Genomic DNA, 16,721 nt, shown 5'->3' with positions numbered 1-16,721 from the left:
CGCAGCATGCACAAAACCCACAGAGAGATCGCAAAGCTCACAAAAAAAACTCAGAGAGAGCGCGCAGCACGCACAAGATACTCAGAGATCGCAAAGCTCACAAAAAAAAACCTCAGACAGATCGCGCAGCACGCACAAAACACACAGAGAGATCGCAAAGCTCACAAGAAAAGCCTCAGAGAGATCGCAAAGCTCACAAAAAAACCTCAGAGAGAGCGCGCAGCCCACACAAAACACTCAGAGAGATCGCAAAGCTCACAAAAAAACCTCAGAGAGATCGCAAAGCTCGCAAGAAAAACCTCAGAGAGATCGCAAAGCTCGCAAGAAAAATCTCAGACAGATCGCGCAGCATGCACAAAACACACAGAGAGATCGCAAAGCTCATAAGAAAAGCCTCAGAGAGATCGCAAAGCTCACAAAAAAACCTCAGACAGATCGCGCAGCATGCACAAAACCCACAGAGAGATCGCAAAGCTCACAAAAAAAAATCAGAGAGAGCGCGCAGCACGCACAAGATACTCAGAGATCGCAAAGCTCACAAAAAAAAACCTCAAACAGATCGCGCAGCACGCACAATACATTCAGAAAGATCGCAAAGCTCACAAAAAAAACCTCAGACAGATCGCGCAGCACCCACAAAACACTCAGAGAGATCGCAAAGCTCACAAAAAAACCTCAGACAGATCGCGCAGCACCCACAAAACACTCAGAGATCGCAAAGCTCGCAAGAAAAGCCTCAGAGAGATCGAGCAGCACCCACAAAACACTCAGAGAGATCGCAAATCTCATAAAAAAAACCTCAGAGAGATCGCGCAGCATGCACAAAACACACAGAGAGATCGCAAAGCTCACAAAAAAAACCTCAGACAGATCGCGCAGCACCCACAAAACACTCAGAGAGATCGCAAAGCTCGCAAGAAAAACCTCAGACAGATCGCGCAGCATGCACAAAACACACAGAGAGATCGCAAAGCTCACAAGAAAAGCCTCAGAGAGATCGCAAAGCTCACAAAAAAACCTCAGAGAGATCGCAAAGCTCGCAAGAAAAACCTCAGAGAGATCGCGCAGCATGCACAAAACCCACAGAGAGATCGCAAAGCTCACAAAAAAAACTCAGAGAGAGCGCGCAGCACGCACAAGATACTCAGAGAGATCGCAAAGCTCGCAAAAAAAACCTCAGACAGATCGAGCAGCATGCACAAAACACACAGAGAGATCGCAAAGCTCACAAAAAAAACCTCAGACAGATCGCGCAGCATGCACAAAACACAGAGAGATTGCAAAGCTCGCAAAAAAACACTCAGAGAGATCGCAAAGCTCACAAGAAAACCTCAGAGAGATCTCGCAGCACGCACAAAACACACAGAGAGATCGCAAAGCTCACAAAAAAAACCTCAGACAGATCGCGCAGCACGCACAAAACACACAGAGAGATCGCAAAGCTCGCAAAAAAACACTCAGAGAGATCGCAAAGCTCACAAAAAAACCTCAGACAGATCGCGCAGCACCCACAAAACACTCAGAGAGATCGCAAAGCTCGCAAGAAAAGCCTCAGAGAGATCGAACATCACGCAAAAAACACACAGAGAGATCGCAAAGCTCACAAAAAAAACCTCAGACAGATCGCGCAGCACGCACAAAACACACAGAGAGATCACAAAGCTCACAAAAAAAACATCAGAGAGATGGCGCAGCATGCACAAAACACACAGAGAGATTGCAAAGCTCACAAAAAAAAAAAACATCAGAGAGATGGCGCAGCACGCACAAAACACTCAGAGAGATCGCAAAGCTCACAAGAAAAGCCTCAGAGAGATCGCAAAGCTCACAAAAAAACCTCAGAGAGATCGCAAAGCTCGCAAGAAAAACCTCAGACAGATCGCGCAGCATGCACAAAACACACAGAGAGATCGCAAAGCTCACAAGAAAAGCCTCAGAGAGATCGCAAAGCTCACAAAAAAACCTCAGAGAGATCGCGCAGCATGCACAAAACCCACAGAGAGATCGCAAAGCTCGCAAAAAAAACCTCAGACAGATCGCGCAGCACGCACAAAACACTCAGAGAGATCGCAAATCTCATAAAAAAAACCTCAGAGAGATCGCGCAGCATGCACAAAACACACAGAGAGATCACAAAGCTCACAAAAAAAAAACATCAGAGAGATAGAGAGATCGCAAAGCTCACAAGAAAACCTCAGAGAGAGCCCGCAGCACGCACAAAAGACACAGAGAGATCGCAAAGCTCGCAAAAAAACACTCAGAGAGATCGCAAAGCTCACAAAAAAACCTCAGACAGATCGCGCAGCACCCACAAAACACTCAGAGAGATCGCAAGAAAAGCCTCAGAGAGATCGAACATCACGCAAAAAACACTCAGAGAGATCGCAAAGCTCACAAAAAAAAAAACATCAGAGAGATGGCGCAGCACGCACAAAACACTCAGAGAGATCGCAAAGCTCACAAGAAAACCTCAGAGAGATCTCGCAGCACGCACAAAACACACAGAGAGATCGCAAAGCTCACAAGAAAAGCCTCAGAGAGATCGCAAAGCTCACAAAAAAACCTCAGAGAGATCGCGCAGCATGCACAAAACCCACAGAGAGATCGCAAAGCTCGCAAAAAAAACCTCAGACAGATCGCGCAGCACGCACAATACATTCAGAGAGATCGCAAAGCTCGCAAAAAAAACCTCAGACAGATCGCGCAGCATGCACAAAACCCTCAGAGAGATCGCAAAGCTCACAAAAAAAACCTCAGACAGATCGCGCAGCATGCACAAAACACACAGAGAGATCGCAAAGCTCACAAAAAAAACATCAGAGAGATGGCGCAGCATGCACAAAACCCACAGAGAGATCGCAAAGCTCACAAAAAAAAACCTCAGACAGATCGCGCAGCACGCACAAAACACTCAGAGAGATCGCAAAGCTCGCAAGAAAAGCCTCAGACAGATCGCGCAGCACGCACAAAACACACAGAGAGATCGCAAAGCTCACAAAAAAACACAGAGATCGCAAACCTCACAAAAAAAACCTCAGAGAGATGGCGCAGCATGCACAAGACACTCAGAGAGATCGCAAAGCTCCCAAGAAATATGTCAGAGAGATCGCGCAGGGCGAACAAAACACCTAGAGAGATCGCAAAGCTCGCAAGAAAAAAAAAACCTCAGAGAGATCGCAAAGCACGCAAAAAAAGACAGAGAGATCGCAAAGCTCACAATAAAACCTCAGATAGATGGCGCAGTGCGCACAAGACACTCAGAGATCGCAAAGCAAAAAAACCTCAGACAGATAACGCAGCACGCACAAAACACAGAGAAATCGCAAAGCTCGCAAAGCTCACAAAAAAAACCTCAGACAGATCGCGCAGCACGCACAAAACACACAGAGAGATCTCAAAGCTCACAAAAAAAACATCAGAGAGATGGCGCAGCATGCACAAAACACACAGAGAGAGCGCGCAGCACGCACAAGATACTCAGAGAGATCGCAAAGCAAAAAAAACCTCAGAGAGAGCGCACAGTTTGCACAAAACACACAGAGAGATCGCGCAGCACGCACAAAACACACAGAGAGATCGCAAAGCTCACAAAAAACCTCAGAAAGATCGCAAAGCTCGCAAGAAACGCCTCAGACAGATCGCGCAGCATGCACAAAACACACAGAGAGATCACAAAGCTCACAAAAAAAAACATCAGAGAGATAGAGAGATCGCAAAGCTCACAAGAAAACCTCAGAGAGAGCGCGCAGCCCGCACAAAACACACAGAGAGATCACAAAGCTCACAAAAAAAAACATCAGAGAGATAGAGAGATCGCAAAGCTCACAAATAAACCTCAGAGAGATCGCAAAGCTCGCAAGAAAAACCTCAGAGAGATCGCGCAGCACGCACAAAACACACAGAGAGATCGCAAAGCTCACAAGAAAAGCCTCAGAGAGATCGCAAAGCTCACAAAAAAACCTCAGAGAGAGCGCGCAGCCCGCACAAAACACTCAGAGAGATCGCAAAGCTCACAAAAAAACCTCAGAGAGATCGCAAAGCTCGCAAGAAAAACCTCAGAGAGATCGCAAAGCTCGCAAGAAAAACCTCAGACAGATCGCGCAGCATGCACAAAACACACAGAGAGATCGCAAAGCTCACAAGAAAAGCCTCAGAGAGATCGCAAAGCTCACAAAAAAACCTCAGAGAGATCGCAAAGCTCGCAAGAAAAACCTCAGAGAGATCGCGCAGCATGCACAAAACCCACAGAGAGATCGCAAAGCTCACAAAAAAAACTCAGACAGATCGAGCAGCATGCACAAAACACACAGAGAGATCGCAAATCTCGCAAGAAAAGCCTCAGAGAGATCTCGCAGCACGCACAAAACACACAGAGATCGCAAAGCTCACAAAAAAAACCTCAGACAGATCGCGCAGCACGCCCAAAACACACAGAGAGATCACAAAGCTCACAAAAAAAACATCAGAGAGATGGCAGCATGCACAAAACACACAGAGATCGCAAAGCTCACAAAAAAAAACCTCAGACAGATCACGCAGCATGCACAATACATTCAGAGAGATCGCAAAGCTCACAAAAAAAAACTCAGACAGATCACGCAGCATGCACAAAACACACAGAGAGATCGCAAAGCTCGCAAGAAAAGCCTCAGAGAGATCGCGCAGCACGCACAAAACACACAGAGAGATCGCAAAGCTCGCAAAAAAACACAGAGATCGCAAAGCTCACAAAAAAACATCAGAGAGATGGCGCAGCACGCACAAAACACTCAGAGAGATCGCAAAGCTCACAAGAAAAGCCTCAGAGAGATCGAACAGCACGCACAAAACACACAGAGAGATTGCAAAGCTCACAAGAAAAGCCTCAGAGAAAACGCAAAGCTCACAAAAAAACCTCAGAGAGAGCGCGCAGCCCGCACAAAACACTCAGAGAGATCGCAAAGCTCACAAAAAAACCTCAGAGAGATCGCAAAGCTCGCAAGAAAAACCTCAGAGAGATCGCAAAGCTCGCAAGAAAAACCTCAGACAGATCGCGCAGCATGCACAAAACACACAGAGAGATCGCAAAGCTCACAAGAAAAGCCTCAGAAAGATCGCAAAGCTCACAAAAAAAAACTCAGACAGATCGAGCAGCATGCACAAAACCCACAGAGAGATCGCAAAGCTCACAAAAAAAACCTCAGAGAGAGCGCGCAGCACGCACAAGATACTCAGAGATCGCAAAGCTCGCAAAAAAAACCTCAGACAGATCGCGCAGCACGCACAATACATTCAGAGAGATCGCAAAGCTCGCAAAAAAAACCTCAGACAAATCGCGCAGCATGCACAAAACCCTCAGAGAGATCGCAAAGCTCACAAAAAAAAACTCAGACAGATCGAGCAGCATGCACAAAACACACAGAGAGATCGCAAATCTCGCAAGAAAAGCCTCAGAGAGATCTCGCAGCACGCACAAAACACACAGAGAGATCGCAAAGCTCACAAAAAAAACCTCAGACAGATCGCTCAGCACGCACAAAACACACAGAGAGATCACAAAGCTCACAAAAAAAACATCAGAGAGATGGCGCAGCATGCAAAAAACACACAGAGAGATCGCAAAGCTCGCAAGAAAAGCCTCAGAGAGATCGCGCAGCACGCACAAAACACACAGAGAGATCGCAAAGCTCGCAAAAGAACACACAGAGAGATCGCAAAGCTCGCAAAAAAACACAGAGATCGCAAAGCTCACAAAAAAACATCAGAGAGATGGCGCAGCACGCACAAAACACTGAGAGATCGCAAAGCTCACAAGAAAAGCCTCAGAGAGATCGAACAGCACGCACAAAACACACAGAGAGATTGCAAAGCTCACAAGAAAAGCCTCAGAGAGTACGCAAAGCTCACAAAAAAACCTCAGAGAGAGCGCGCAGCCCGCACAAAACACTCAGAGAGATCGCAAAGCTCACAAAAAAACCTCAGAGAGATCGCAAAGCTCGCAAGAAAAACCTCAGAGAGATCGCAAAGCTCGCAAGAAAAACCTCAGACAGATCGCGCAGCATGCACAAAACACACAGAGAGATCGCAAAGCTCACAAGAAAAGCCTCAGAAAGATCGCAAAGCTCACAAAAAAAAACTCAGACAGATCGAGCAGCATGCACAAAACACACAGAGAGATCGCAAAGCTCACAAAAAAAAACCTCAGACAGATCGCGCAGCACGCACAAAACACACAGAGAGATCGCAAAGCTCACAAAAAAAAAACTCAGATAGATCGCGCAGCACGCACAAAACACACAGAGATCGCAAAGCTCGCAAAAAAACCTCAGAGAGATCGCGCAGCACCCACAAAACACTCAGAGAGATCGCAAAGCTCGCAAGAAAAGCCTCAGAGAGATCGAGCAGCACCCACAAAACACTCAGAGAGATCGCAAATCTCATAAAAAAAACCTCAGAGAGATCGCGCAGCATGCACAAAACACACAGAGAGATCACAAAGCTCACAAAAAAAAAACATCAGAGAGATGGCGCAGCATGCACAAAACACACAGAGAGATCGCAAAGCTCGCAAGAAAAGCCTCAGAGAGATCGCGCAGCACGCACAAAACACACAGAGAGATCGCAAAGCTCGCAAAAGAACACACAGAGAGATCGCAAAGCTCACAAAAAAACATCAGAGAGATGGCGCAGCACGCACAAAACACTGAGAGATCGCAAAGCTCACAAGAAAACCTCAGAGAGAGCGCGCAGCCCGCACAAAACACTCAGAGAGATCGCAAAGCTCACAAAAAAACCTCAGAGAGATCGCAAAGCTCGCAAGAAAAACCTCAGACAGATCGCAAAGCTCGCAAGAAAAACCTCAGAGAGATCGCGCAGCATGCACAAAACCCACAGAGAGATCGCAAAGCTCACAAAAAAAACTCAGAGAGAGCGCGCAGCACGCACAAGATACTCAGAGATCGCAAAGCTCACAAAAAAAAACCTCAGACAGATCGCGCAGCACGCACAAAACACACAGAGAGATCGCAAAGCTCACAAAAAAAACATCAGAGAGATGGCGCAGCATGCACAAAACACACAGAGATCGCAAAGCTCACAAAAAAAAACCTCAGACAGATCACGCAGCATGCACAATACATTCAGAGAGATCAAAGCTCACAAAAAAAAACTCAGACAGATCGCGCAGCACGCACAAAACACACAGAGAGATCGCAAAGCTCACAAAAAAAACCTCAGACAGATCGCGCAGCACGCACAAAACACACAGAGAGATCGCAAAGCTCGCAAGAAAAGCCTCAGAGAGATCGCGCAGCACGCACAAAACACAGAGAGATCGCAAAGCTCGCAAGAAAAGCCTCAGAGAGATGGCAAAGCTCACAAAAAAACCTCAGAGAGAGCGCGCAGCATGCACAAAACACTCAGAGAGATCGCAAAGCTCGCAAGAAAAGCCTCAGAGAGATCGCAAAGCTCACAAAAAAACCTCAGAGAGATCGCAAAGCTCACAAGAAAAGCCTCAGAGAGATCGCAAAGCTCACAAAAAAACCTCAGAGAGAGCGCGCAGCCCGCACAAAACACTCAGAGAGATCGCAAAGCTCACAAAAAAACCTCAGAGAGATCGCAAAGCTCGCAAGAAAAACCTCAGAGAGATCGCAAAGCTCGCAAGAAAAACCTCAGACAGATCGCGCAGCATGCACAAAACACACAGAGAGATCGCAAAGCTCACAAGAAAAGCCTCAGAGAGATCGAGCAGCATGCACAAAACACACAGAGAGATCGCAAAGCTCACAAAAAAAACCTCAGACAGATCGCGCAGCACGCACAAAACACACAGAGAGGTCGCAAATCTCACAAAAAAAACATCAGAGAGATGGCGCAGCATGCACAAAACACACAGAGATCGCAAAGCTCACAAAAAAAAACCTCAGACAGATCACGCAGCATGCACAATACATTCAGAGAGATCGCAAAGCTCACAAAAAAAAACTCAGACAGATCACGCAGCATGCACAAAACACACAGAGAGATCGCAAAGCTCGCAAGAAAAGCCTCAGAGAGATCGCGCAGCCCGCACAAAACACACAGAGAGATCGCAAAGCTCGCAAAAGAACCTCAGAGAGATCGCAAAGCTCGCAAGAAACGCCTCAGAGAGATCGCGCAGCACGCACAAAACACACAGAGAGATCGCAAAGCTCGCAAAAAAACACAGAGATCGCAAAGCTCACAAAAAAACATCAGAGAGATGGCGCAGCACGCACAAAACACTCAGAGAGATCGCAAAGCTCACAAGAAAAGCCTCAGAGAGATCGCAAAGCTCCCAAGAAATATGTCAGAGAGATCGCGCAGGGCGAACAAAACACCTAGAGAGATCGCAAAGCTCGCAAGAAAAAAAAAACCTCAGAGAGATCGCAAAGCACGCAAAAAAAGACAGAGAGATCGCAAAGCTCACAATAAAACCTCAGATAGATGGCGCAGTGCGCACAAGACACTCAGAGATCGCAAAGCAAAAAAACCTCAGACAGATAACGCAGCACGCACAAAACACAGAGAAATCGCAAAGCTCGCAAAGCTCACAAAAAAAACCTCAGACAGATCGCGCAGCACGCACAAAACACACAGAGAGATCTCAAAGCTCACAAAAAAAACATCAGAGAGATGGCGCAGCATGCACAAAACACACAGAGAGAGCGCGCAGCACGCACAAGATACTCAGAGAGATCGCAAAGCAAAAAAAACCTCAGAGAGAGCGCACAGTTTGCACAAAACACACAGAGAGATCGCGCAGCACGCACAAAACACACAGAGAGATCGCAAAGCTCACAAAAAACCTCAGAAAGATCGCAAAGCTCGCAAGAAACGCCTCAGACAGATCGCGCAGCATGCACAAAACACACAGAGAGATCACAAAGCTCACAAAAAAAAACATCAGAGAGATAGAGAGATCGCAAAGCTCACAAGAAAACCTCAGAGAGAGCGCGCAGCCCGCACAAAACACACAGAGAGATCACAAAGCTCACAAAAAAAAACATCAGAGAGATAGAGAGATCGCAAAGCTCACAAATAAACCTCAGAGAGATCGCAAAGCTCGCAAGAAAAACCTCAGAGAGATCGCGCAGCACGCACAAAACACACAGAGAGATCGCAAAGCTCACAAGAAAAGCCTCAGAGAGATCGCAAAGCTCACAAAAAAACCTCAGAGAGAGCGCGCAGCCCGCACAAAACACTCAGAGAGATCGCAAAGCTCACAAAAAAACCTCAGAGAGATCGCAAAGCTCGCAAGAAAAACCTCAGAGAGATCGCAAAGCTCGCAAGAAAAACCTCAGACAGATCGCGCAGCATGCACAAAACACACAGAGAGATCGCAAAGCTCACAAGAAAAGCCTCAGAGAGATCGCAAAGCTCACAAAAAAACCTCAGAGAGATCGCAAAGCTCGCAAGAAAAACCTCAGAGAGATCGCGCAGCATGCACAAAACCCACAGAGAGATCGCAAAGCTCACAAAAAAAACTCAGACAGATCGAGCAGCATGCACAAAACACACAGAGAGATCGCAAATCTCGCAAGAAAAGCCTCAGAGAGATCTCGCAGCACGCACAAAACACACAGAGATCGCAAAGCTCACAAAAAAAACCTCAGACAGATCGCGCAGCACGCCCAAAACACACAGAGAGATCACAAAGCTCACAAAAAAAACATCAGAGAGATGGCAGCATGCACAAAACACACAGAGATCGCAAAGCTCACAAAAAAAAAACCTCAGACAGATCACGCAGCATGCACAATACATTCAGAGAGATCGCAAAGCTCACAAAAAAAAACTCAGACAGATCACGCAGCATGCACAAAACACACAGAGAGATCGCAAAGCTCGCAAGAAAAGCCTCAGAGAGATCGCGCAGCACGCACAAAACACACAGAGAGATCGCAAAGCTCGCAAAAAAACACAGAGATCGCAAAGCTCACAAAAAAACATCAGAGAGATGGCGCAGCACGCACAAAACACTCAGAGAGATCGCAAAGCTCACAAGAAAAGCCTCAGAGAGATCGAACAGCACGCACAAAACACACAGAGAGATTGCAAAGCTCACAAGAAAAGCCTCAGAGAAAACGCAAAGCTCACAAAAAAACCTCAGAGAGAGCGCGCAGCCCGCACAAAACACTCAGAGAGATCGCAAAGCTCACAAAAAAACCTCAGAGAGATCGCAAAGCTCGCAAGAAAAACCTCAGAGAGATCGCAAAGCTCGCAAGAAAAACCTCAGACAGATCGCGCAGCATGCACAAAACACACAGAGAGATCGCAAAGCTCACAAGAAAAGCCTCAGAAAGATCGCAAAGCTCACAAAAAAAAACTCAGACAGATCGAGCAGCATGCACAAAACCCACAGAGAGATCGCAAAGCTCACAAAAAAAACCTCAGAGAGAGCGCGCAGCACGCACAAGATACTCAGAGATCGCAAAGCTCACAAAAAAAAACCTCAGACAGATCGCGCAGCACGCACAAAACACACAGAGAGATCGCAAAGCTCACAAGAAAAGCCTCAGAGAGATCGCAAAGCTCACAAAAAAACCTCAGAGAGAGCGCGCAGCCCGCACAAAACACTCAGAGAGATCGCAAAGCTCACAAAAAAACCTCAGAGAGATCGCAAAGCTCGCAAGAAAAACCTCAGAGAGATCGCAAAGCTCGCAAGAAAAACCTCAGACAGATCGCCAGCATGCACAAAACACACAGAGAGATCGCAAAGCTCACAAGAAAAGCCTCAGAGAGATCGCAAAGCTCACAAAAAAACCTCAGAGAGATCGCAAAGCTCGCAAGAAAAACCTCAGAGAGATCGCGCAGCATGCACAAAACCCACAGAGAGATCGCAAAGCTCACAAAAAAAACTCAGAGAGAGCGCGCAGCACACACAAGATACTCAGAGATCGCAAAGCTCACAAAAAAAAAACCTCAGACAGATCGCGCAGCACGCACAAAACACTCAGAGAGATCGCAAAGCTCGCAAAAAAAACCTCAGACAGATCGCGCAGCACGCACAATACATTCAGAGAGATCGCAAAGCTCGCAAAAAAAACCTCAGACAAATCGCGCAGCATGCACAAAACCCTCAGAGAGATCGCAAAGCTCACAAAAAAAAACTCAGACAGATCGAGCAGCATGCACAAAACACACAGAGAGATCGCAAATCTCGCAAGAAAAGCCTCAGAGAGATCTCGCAGCACGCACAAAACACACAGAGAGATCGCAAAGCTCACAAAAAAAACCTCAGACAGATCGCTCAGCACGCACAAAACACACAGAGAGATCACAAAGCTCACAAAAAAAACATCAGAGAGATGGCGCAGCATGCAAAAAACACACAGAGAGATCGCAAAGCTCGCAAGAAAAGCCTCAGAGAGATCGCGCAGCACGCACAAAACACACAGAGAGATCGCAAAGCTCGCAAAAGAACACACAGAGAGATCGCAAAGCTCGCAAAAAAACACAGAGATCGCAAAGCTCACAAAAAAACATCAGAGAGATGGCGCAGCACGCACAAAACACTGAGAGATCGCAAAGCTCACAAGAAAAGCCTCAGAGAGATCGAACAGCACGCACAAAACACACAGAGAGATTGCAAAGCTCACAAGAAAAGCCTCAGAGAGTACGCAAAGCTCACAAAAAAACCTCAGAGAGAGCGCGCAGCCCGCACAAAACACTCAGAGAGATCGCAAAGCTCACAAAAAAACCTCAGAGAGATCGCAAAGCTCGCAAGAAAAACCTCAGAGAGATCGCAAAGCTCGCAAGAAAAACCTCAGACAGATCGCGCAGCATGCACAAAACACACAGAGAGATCGCAAAGCTCACAAGAAAAGCCTCAGAAAGATCGCAAAGCTCACAAAAAAAAACTCAGACAGATCGAGCAGCATGCACAAAACACACAGAGAGATCGCAAAGCTCACAAAAAAAAACCTCAGACAGATCGCGCAGCACGCACAAAACACACAGAGAGATCGCAAAGCTCACAAAAAAAAAACTCAGATAGATCGCGCAGCACGCACAGAACACACAGAGATCGCAAAGCTCGCAAAAAAACCTCAGAGAGATCGCGCAGCACCCACAAAACACTCAGAGAGATCGCAAAGCTCGCAAGAAAAGCCTCAGAGAGATCGAGCAGCACCCACAAAACACTCAGAGAGATCGCAAATCTCATAAAAAAAACCTCAGAGAGATCGCGCAGCATGCACAAAACACACAGAGAGATCACAAAGCTCACAAAAAAAAAACATCAGAGAGATGGCGCAGCATGCACAAAACACACAGAGAGATCGCAAAGCTCGCAAGAAAAGCCTCAGAGAGATCGCGCAGCACGCACAAAACACACAGAGAGATCGCAAAGCTCGCAAAAGAACACACAGAGAGATCGCAAAGCTCACAAAAAAACATCAGAGAGATGGCGCAGCACGCACAAAACACTGAGAGATCGCAAAGCTCACAAGAAAACCTCAGAGAGAGCGCGCAGCCCGCACAAAACACTCAGAGAGATCGCAAAGCTCACAAAAAAACCTCAGAGAGATCGCAAAGCTCGCAAGAAAAACCTCAGACAGATCGCAAAGCTCGCAAGAAAAACCTCAGAGAGATCGCGCAGCATGCACAAAACCCACAGAGAGATCGCAAAGCTCACAAAAAAAACTCAGAGAGAGCGCGCAGCACGCACAAGATACTCAGAGATCGCAAAGCTCACAAAAAAAAACCTCAGACAGATCGCGCAGCACGCACAAAACACACAGAGAGATCGCAAAGCTCACAAAAAAAACATCAGAGAGATGGCGCAGCATGCACAAAACACACAGAGATCGCAAAGCTCACAAAAAAAAACCTCAGACAGATCACGCAGCATGCACAATACATTCAGAGAGATCAAAGCTCACAAAAAAAAACTCAGACAGATCGCGCAGCACGCACAAAACACACAGAGAGATCGCAAAGCTCACAAAAAAAACCTCAGACAGATCGCGCAGCACGCACAAAACACACAGAGAGATCGCAAAGCTCGCAAGAAAAGCCTCAGAGAGATCGCGCAGCACGCACAAAACACAGAGAGATCGCAAAGCTCGCAAGAAAAGCCTCAGAGAGATGGCAAAGCTCACAAAAAAACCTCAGAGAGAGCGCGCAGCATGCACAAAACACTCAGAGAGATCGCAAAGCTCGCAAGAAAAGCCTCAGAGAGATCGCAAAGCTCACAAAAAAACCTCAGAGAGATCGCAAAGCTCACAAGAAAAGCCTCAGAGAGATCGCAAAGCTCACAAAAAAACCTCAGAGAGAGCGCGCAGCCCGCACAAAACACTCAGAGAGATCGCAAAGCTCACAAAAAAACCTCAGAGAGATCGCAAAGCTCGCAAGAAAAACCTCAGAGAGATCGCAAAGCTCGCAAGAAAAACCTCAGACAGATCGCGCAGCATGCACAAAACACACAGAGAGATCGCAAAGCTCACAAGAAAAGCCTCAGAGAGATCGAGCAGCATGCACAAAACACACAGAGAGATCGCAAAGCTCACAAAAAAAACCTCAGACAGATCGCGCAGCACGCACAAAACACACAGAGAGGTCGCAAATCTCACAAAAAAAACATCAGAGAGATGGCGCAGCATGCACAAAACACACAGAGATCGCAAAGCTCACAAAAAAAAACCTCAGACAGATCACGCAGCATGCACAATACATTCAGAGAGATCGCAAAGCTCACAAAAAAAAACTCAGACAGATCACGCAGCATGCACAAAACACACAGAGAGATCGCAAAGCTCGCAAGAAAAGCCTCAGAGAGATCGCGCAGCCCGCACAAAACACACAGAGAGATCGCAAAGCTCGCAAAAGAACCTCAGAGAGATCGCAAAGCTCGCAAGAAACGCCTCAGAGAGATCGCGCAGCACGCACAAAACACACAGAGAGATCGCAAAGCTCGCAAAAAAACACAGAGATCGCAAAGCTCACAAAAAAACATCAGAGAGATGGCGCAGCACGCACAAAACACTCAGAGAGATCGCAAAGCTCACAAGAAAAGCCTCAGAGAGATCGAACAGCATGCACAAAACACACAGAGAGATTGCAAAGCTCACAAGAAAAGCCTCAGAGAGATCGCAAAGCTCACAAAAAAACCTCAGAGAGAGCGCGCAGCCCGCACAAAACACTCAGAGAGATCGCAAAGCTCACAAAAAAACCTCAGAGAGATCGCAAAGCTCGCAAGAAAAACCTCAGACAGATCGCAAAGCTCGCAAGAAAAACCTCAGACAGATCGCGCAGCATGCACAAAACACACAGAGAGATCGCAAAGCTCACAAGAAAAGCCTCAGAAAGATCGCAAAGCTCACAAAAAAACCTCAGAGAGATCGCAAAGCTCACAAGAAAAACCTCAGAGAGATCGCGCAGCATGCACAAAACCCACAGAGAGATCGCAAAGCTCACAAAAAAAACTCAGAGAGAGCGCGCAGCACGCACAAGATACTCAGAGATCGCAAAGCTCACAAAAAAAACCTAAGACAGATCGCGCAGCACGCACAAAACACTCAGAGAGATCGCAAAGCTCGCAAAAAAAACCTCAGACAGATCGCGCAGCACGCACAAAACATTCAGAGAGATCGCAAAGCTCGCAAAAAAACCTCAGACAGATCGCGCAGCATGCACAAAACCCTCAGAGAGATCGCAAAGCTCACAAAAAAAACCTCAGACAGATCGCGCAGCATGCACAAAACACACAGAGAGATCGCAAGGCTCACAAAAAAAACATCAGAGAGATGGCGCAGCATGCACAAAACACACAGAGATCGCAAAGCTCACAAAAAAAAACCTCAGACAGATCACGCAGCATGCACAATACATTCAGAGAGATCAAAGCTCACAAAAAAAAACTCAGACAGATCGCGCAGCACGCACAAAACACACAGAGAGATCGCAAAGCTCACAAAAAAAACCTCAGACAGATCGCGCAGCACGCACAAAACACACAGAGAGATCGCAAAGCTCGCAAAAGAACACACAGAGAGATCGCAAAGCTCACAAAAAAACATCAGAGAGATGGCGCAGCACGCACAAAACACTGAGAGATCGCAAAGCTCACAAGAAAACCTCAGAGAGAGCGCGCAGCCCGCACAAAACACTCAGAGAGATCGCAAAGCTCACAAAAAAACCTCAGAGAGATCGCGCAGCATGCACAAAACCCACAGAGAGATCGCAAAGCTCACAAAAAAAACTCAGAGAGAGCGCGCAGCACGCACAAGATACTCAGAGATCGCAAAGCTCACAAAAAAAAACCTCAGACAGATCGCGCAGCACGCACAAAACACACAGAGAGATCGCAAAGCTCACAAGAAAAGCCTCAGAGAGATCGCAAAGCTCACAAAAAAACCTCAGAGAGAGCGCGCAGCCCGCACAAAACACTCAGAGAGATCGCAAAGCTCACAAAAAAACCTCAGAGAGATCGCAAAGCTCGCAAGAAAAACCTCAGAGAGATCGCAAAGCTCGCAAGAAAAACCTCAGACAGATCGCGCAGCATGCACAAAACACACAGAGAGATCGCAAAGCTCACAAGAAAAGCCTCAGAGAGATCGAGCAGCATGCACAAAACACACAGAGAGATCGCAAAGCTCACAAAAAAAACCTCAGACAGATCGCGCAGCACGCACAAAACACACAGAGAGGTCGCAAATCTCACAAAAAAAAACATCAGAGAGATGGCGCAGCATGCACAAAACACACAGAGATCGCAAAGCTCACAAAAAAAAACCTCAGACAGATCACGCAGCATGCACAATACATTCAGAGAGATCGCAAAGCTCACAAAAAAAAACTCAGACAGATCACGCAGCATGCACAAAACACACAGAGAGATCGCAAAGCTCGCAAGAAAAGCCTCAGAGAGATCGCGCAGCCCGCACAAAACACACAGAGAGATCGCAAAGCTCGCAAAAGAACCTCAGAGAGATCGCAAAGCTCGCAAGAAACGCCTCAGAGAGATCGCGCAGCACGCACAAAACACACAGAGAGATCGCAAAGCTCACAAGAAAAGCCTCAGAGAGATCGAACAGCATGCACAAAACACACAGAGAGATTGCAAAGCTCACAAGAAAAGCCTCAGAGAGATCGCAAAGCTCACAAAAAAACCTCAGAGAGAGCGCGCAGCCCGCACAAAACACTCAGAGAGATCGCAAAGCTCACAAAAAAACCTCAGAGAGATCGCAAAGCTCGCAAGAAAAACCTCAGACAGATCGCAAAGCTCGCAAGAAAAACCTCAGACAGATCGCGCAGCATGCACAAAACACACAGAGAGATCGCAAAGCTCACAAGAAAAGCCTCAGAAAGATCGCAAAGCTCACAAAAAAACCTCAGAGAGATCGCAAAGCTCACAAGAAAAACCTCAGAGAGATCGCGCAGCATGCACAAAACCCACAGAGAGATCGCAAAGCTCACAAAAAAAACTCAGAGAGAGCGCGCAGCACGCACAAGATACTCAGAGATCGCAAAGCTCACAAAAAAAACCTCAGACAGATCGCGCAGCACGCACAAAACACTCAGAGAGATCGCAAAGCTCGCAAAAAAAACCTCAGACAGATCGCGCAGCACGCACAAAACATTCAGAGAGATCGCAAAGCTCGCAAAAAAACCTCAGACAGATCGCGCAGCATGCACAAAACCCTCAGAGAGATCGCAAAGCTCACAAAAAAAACCTCAGACAGATCGCGCAGCATGCACAAAACACACAGAGAGATCGCAAA

This window comes from Hoplias malabaricus, chromosome 16, assembly GCF_029633855.1.
Source record: "Hoplias malabaricus isolate fHopMal1 chromosome 16, fHopMal1.hap1, whole genome shotgun sequence".
NCBI lineage: Eukaryota > Metazoa > Chordata > Actinopteri > Characiformes > Erythrinidae > Hoplias > Hoplias malabaricus.
Note: the sequence above shows the minus strand (reverse complement) of the source record.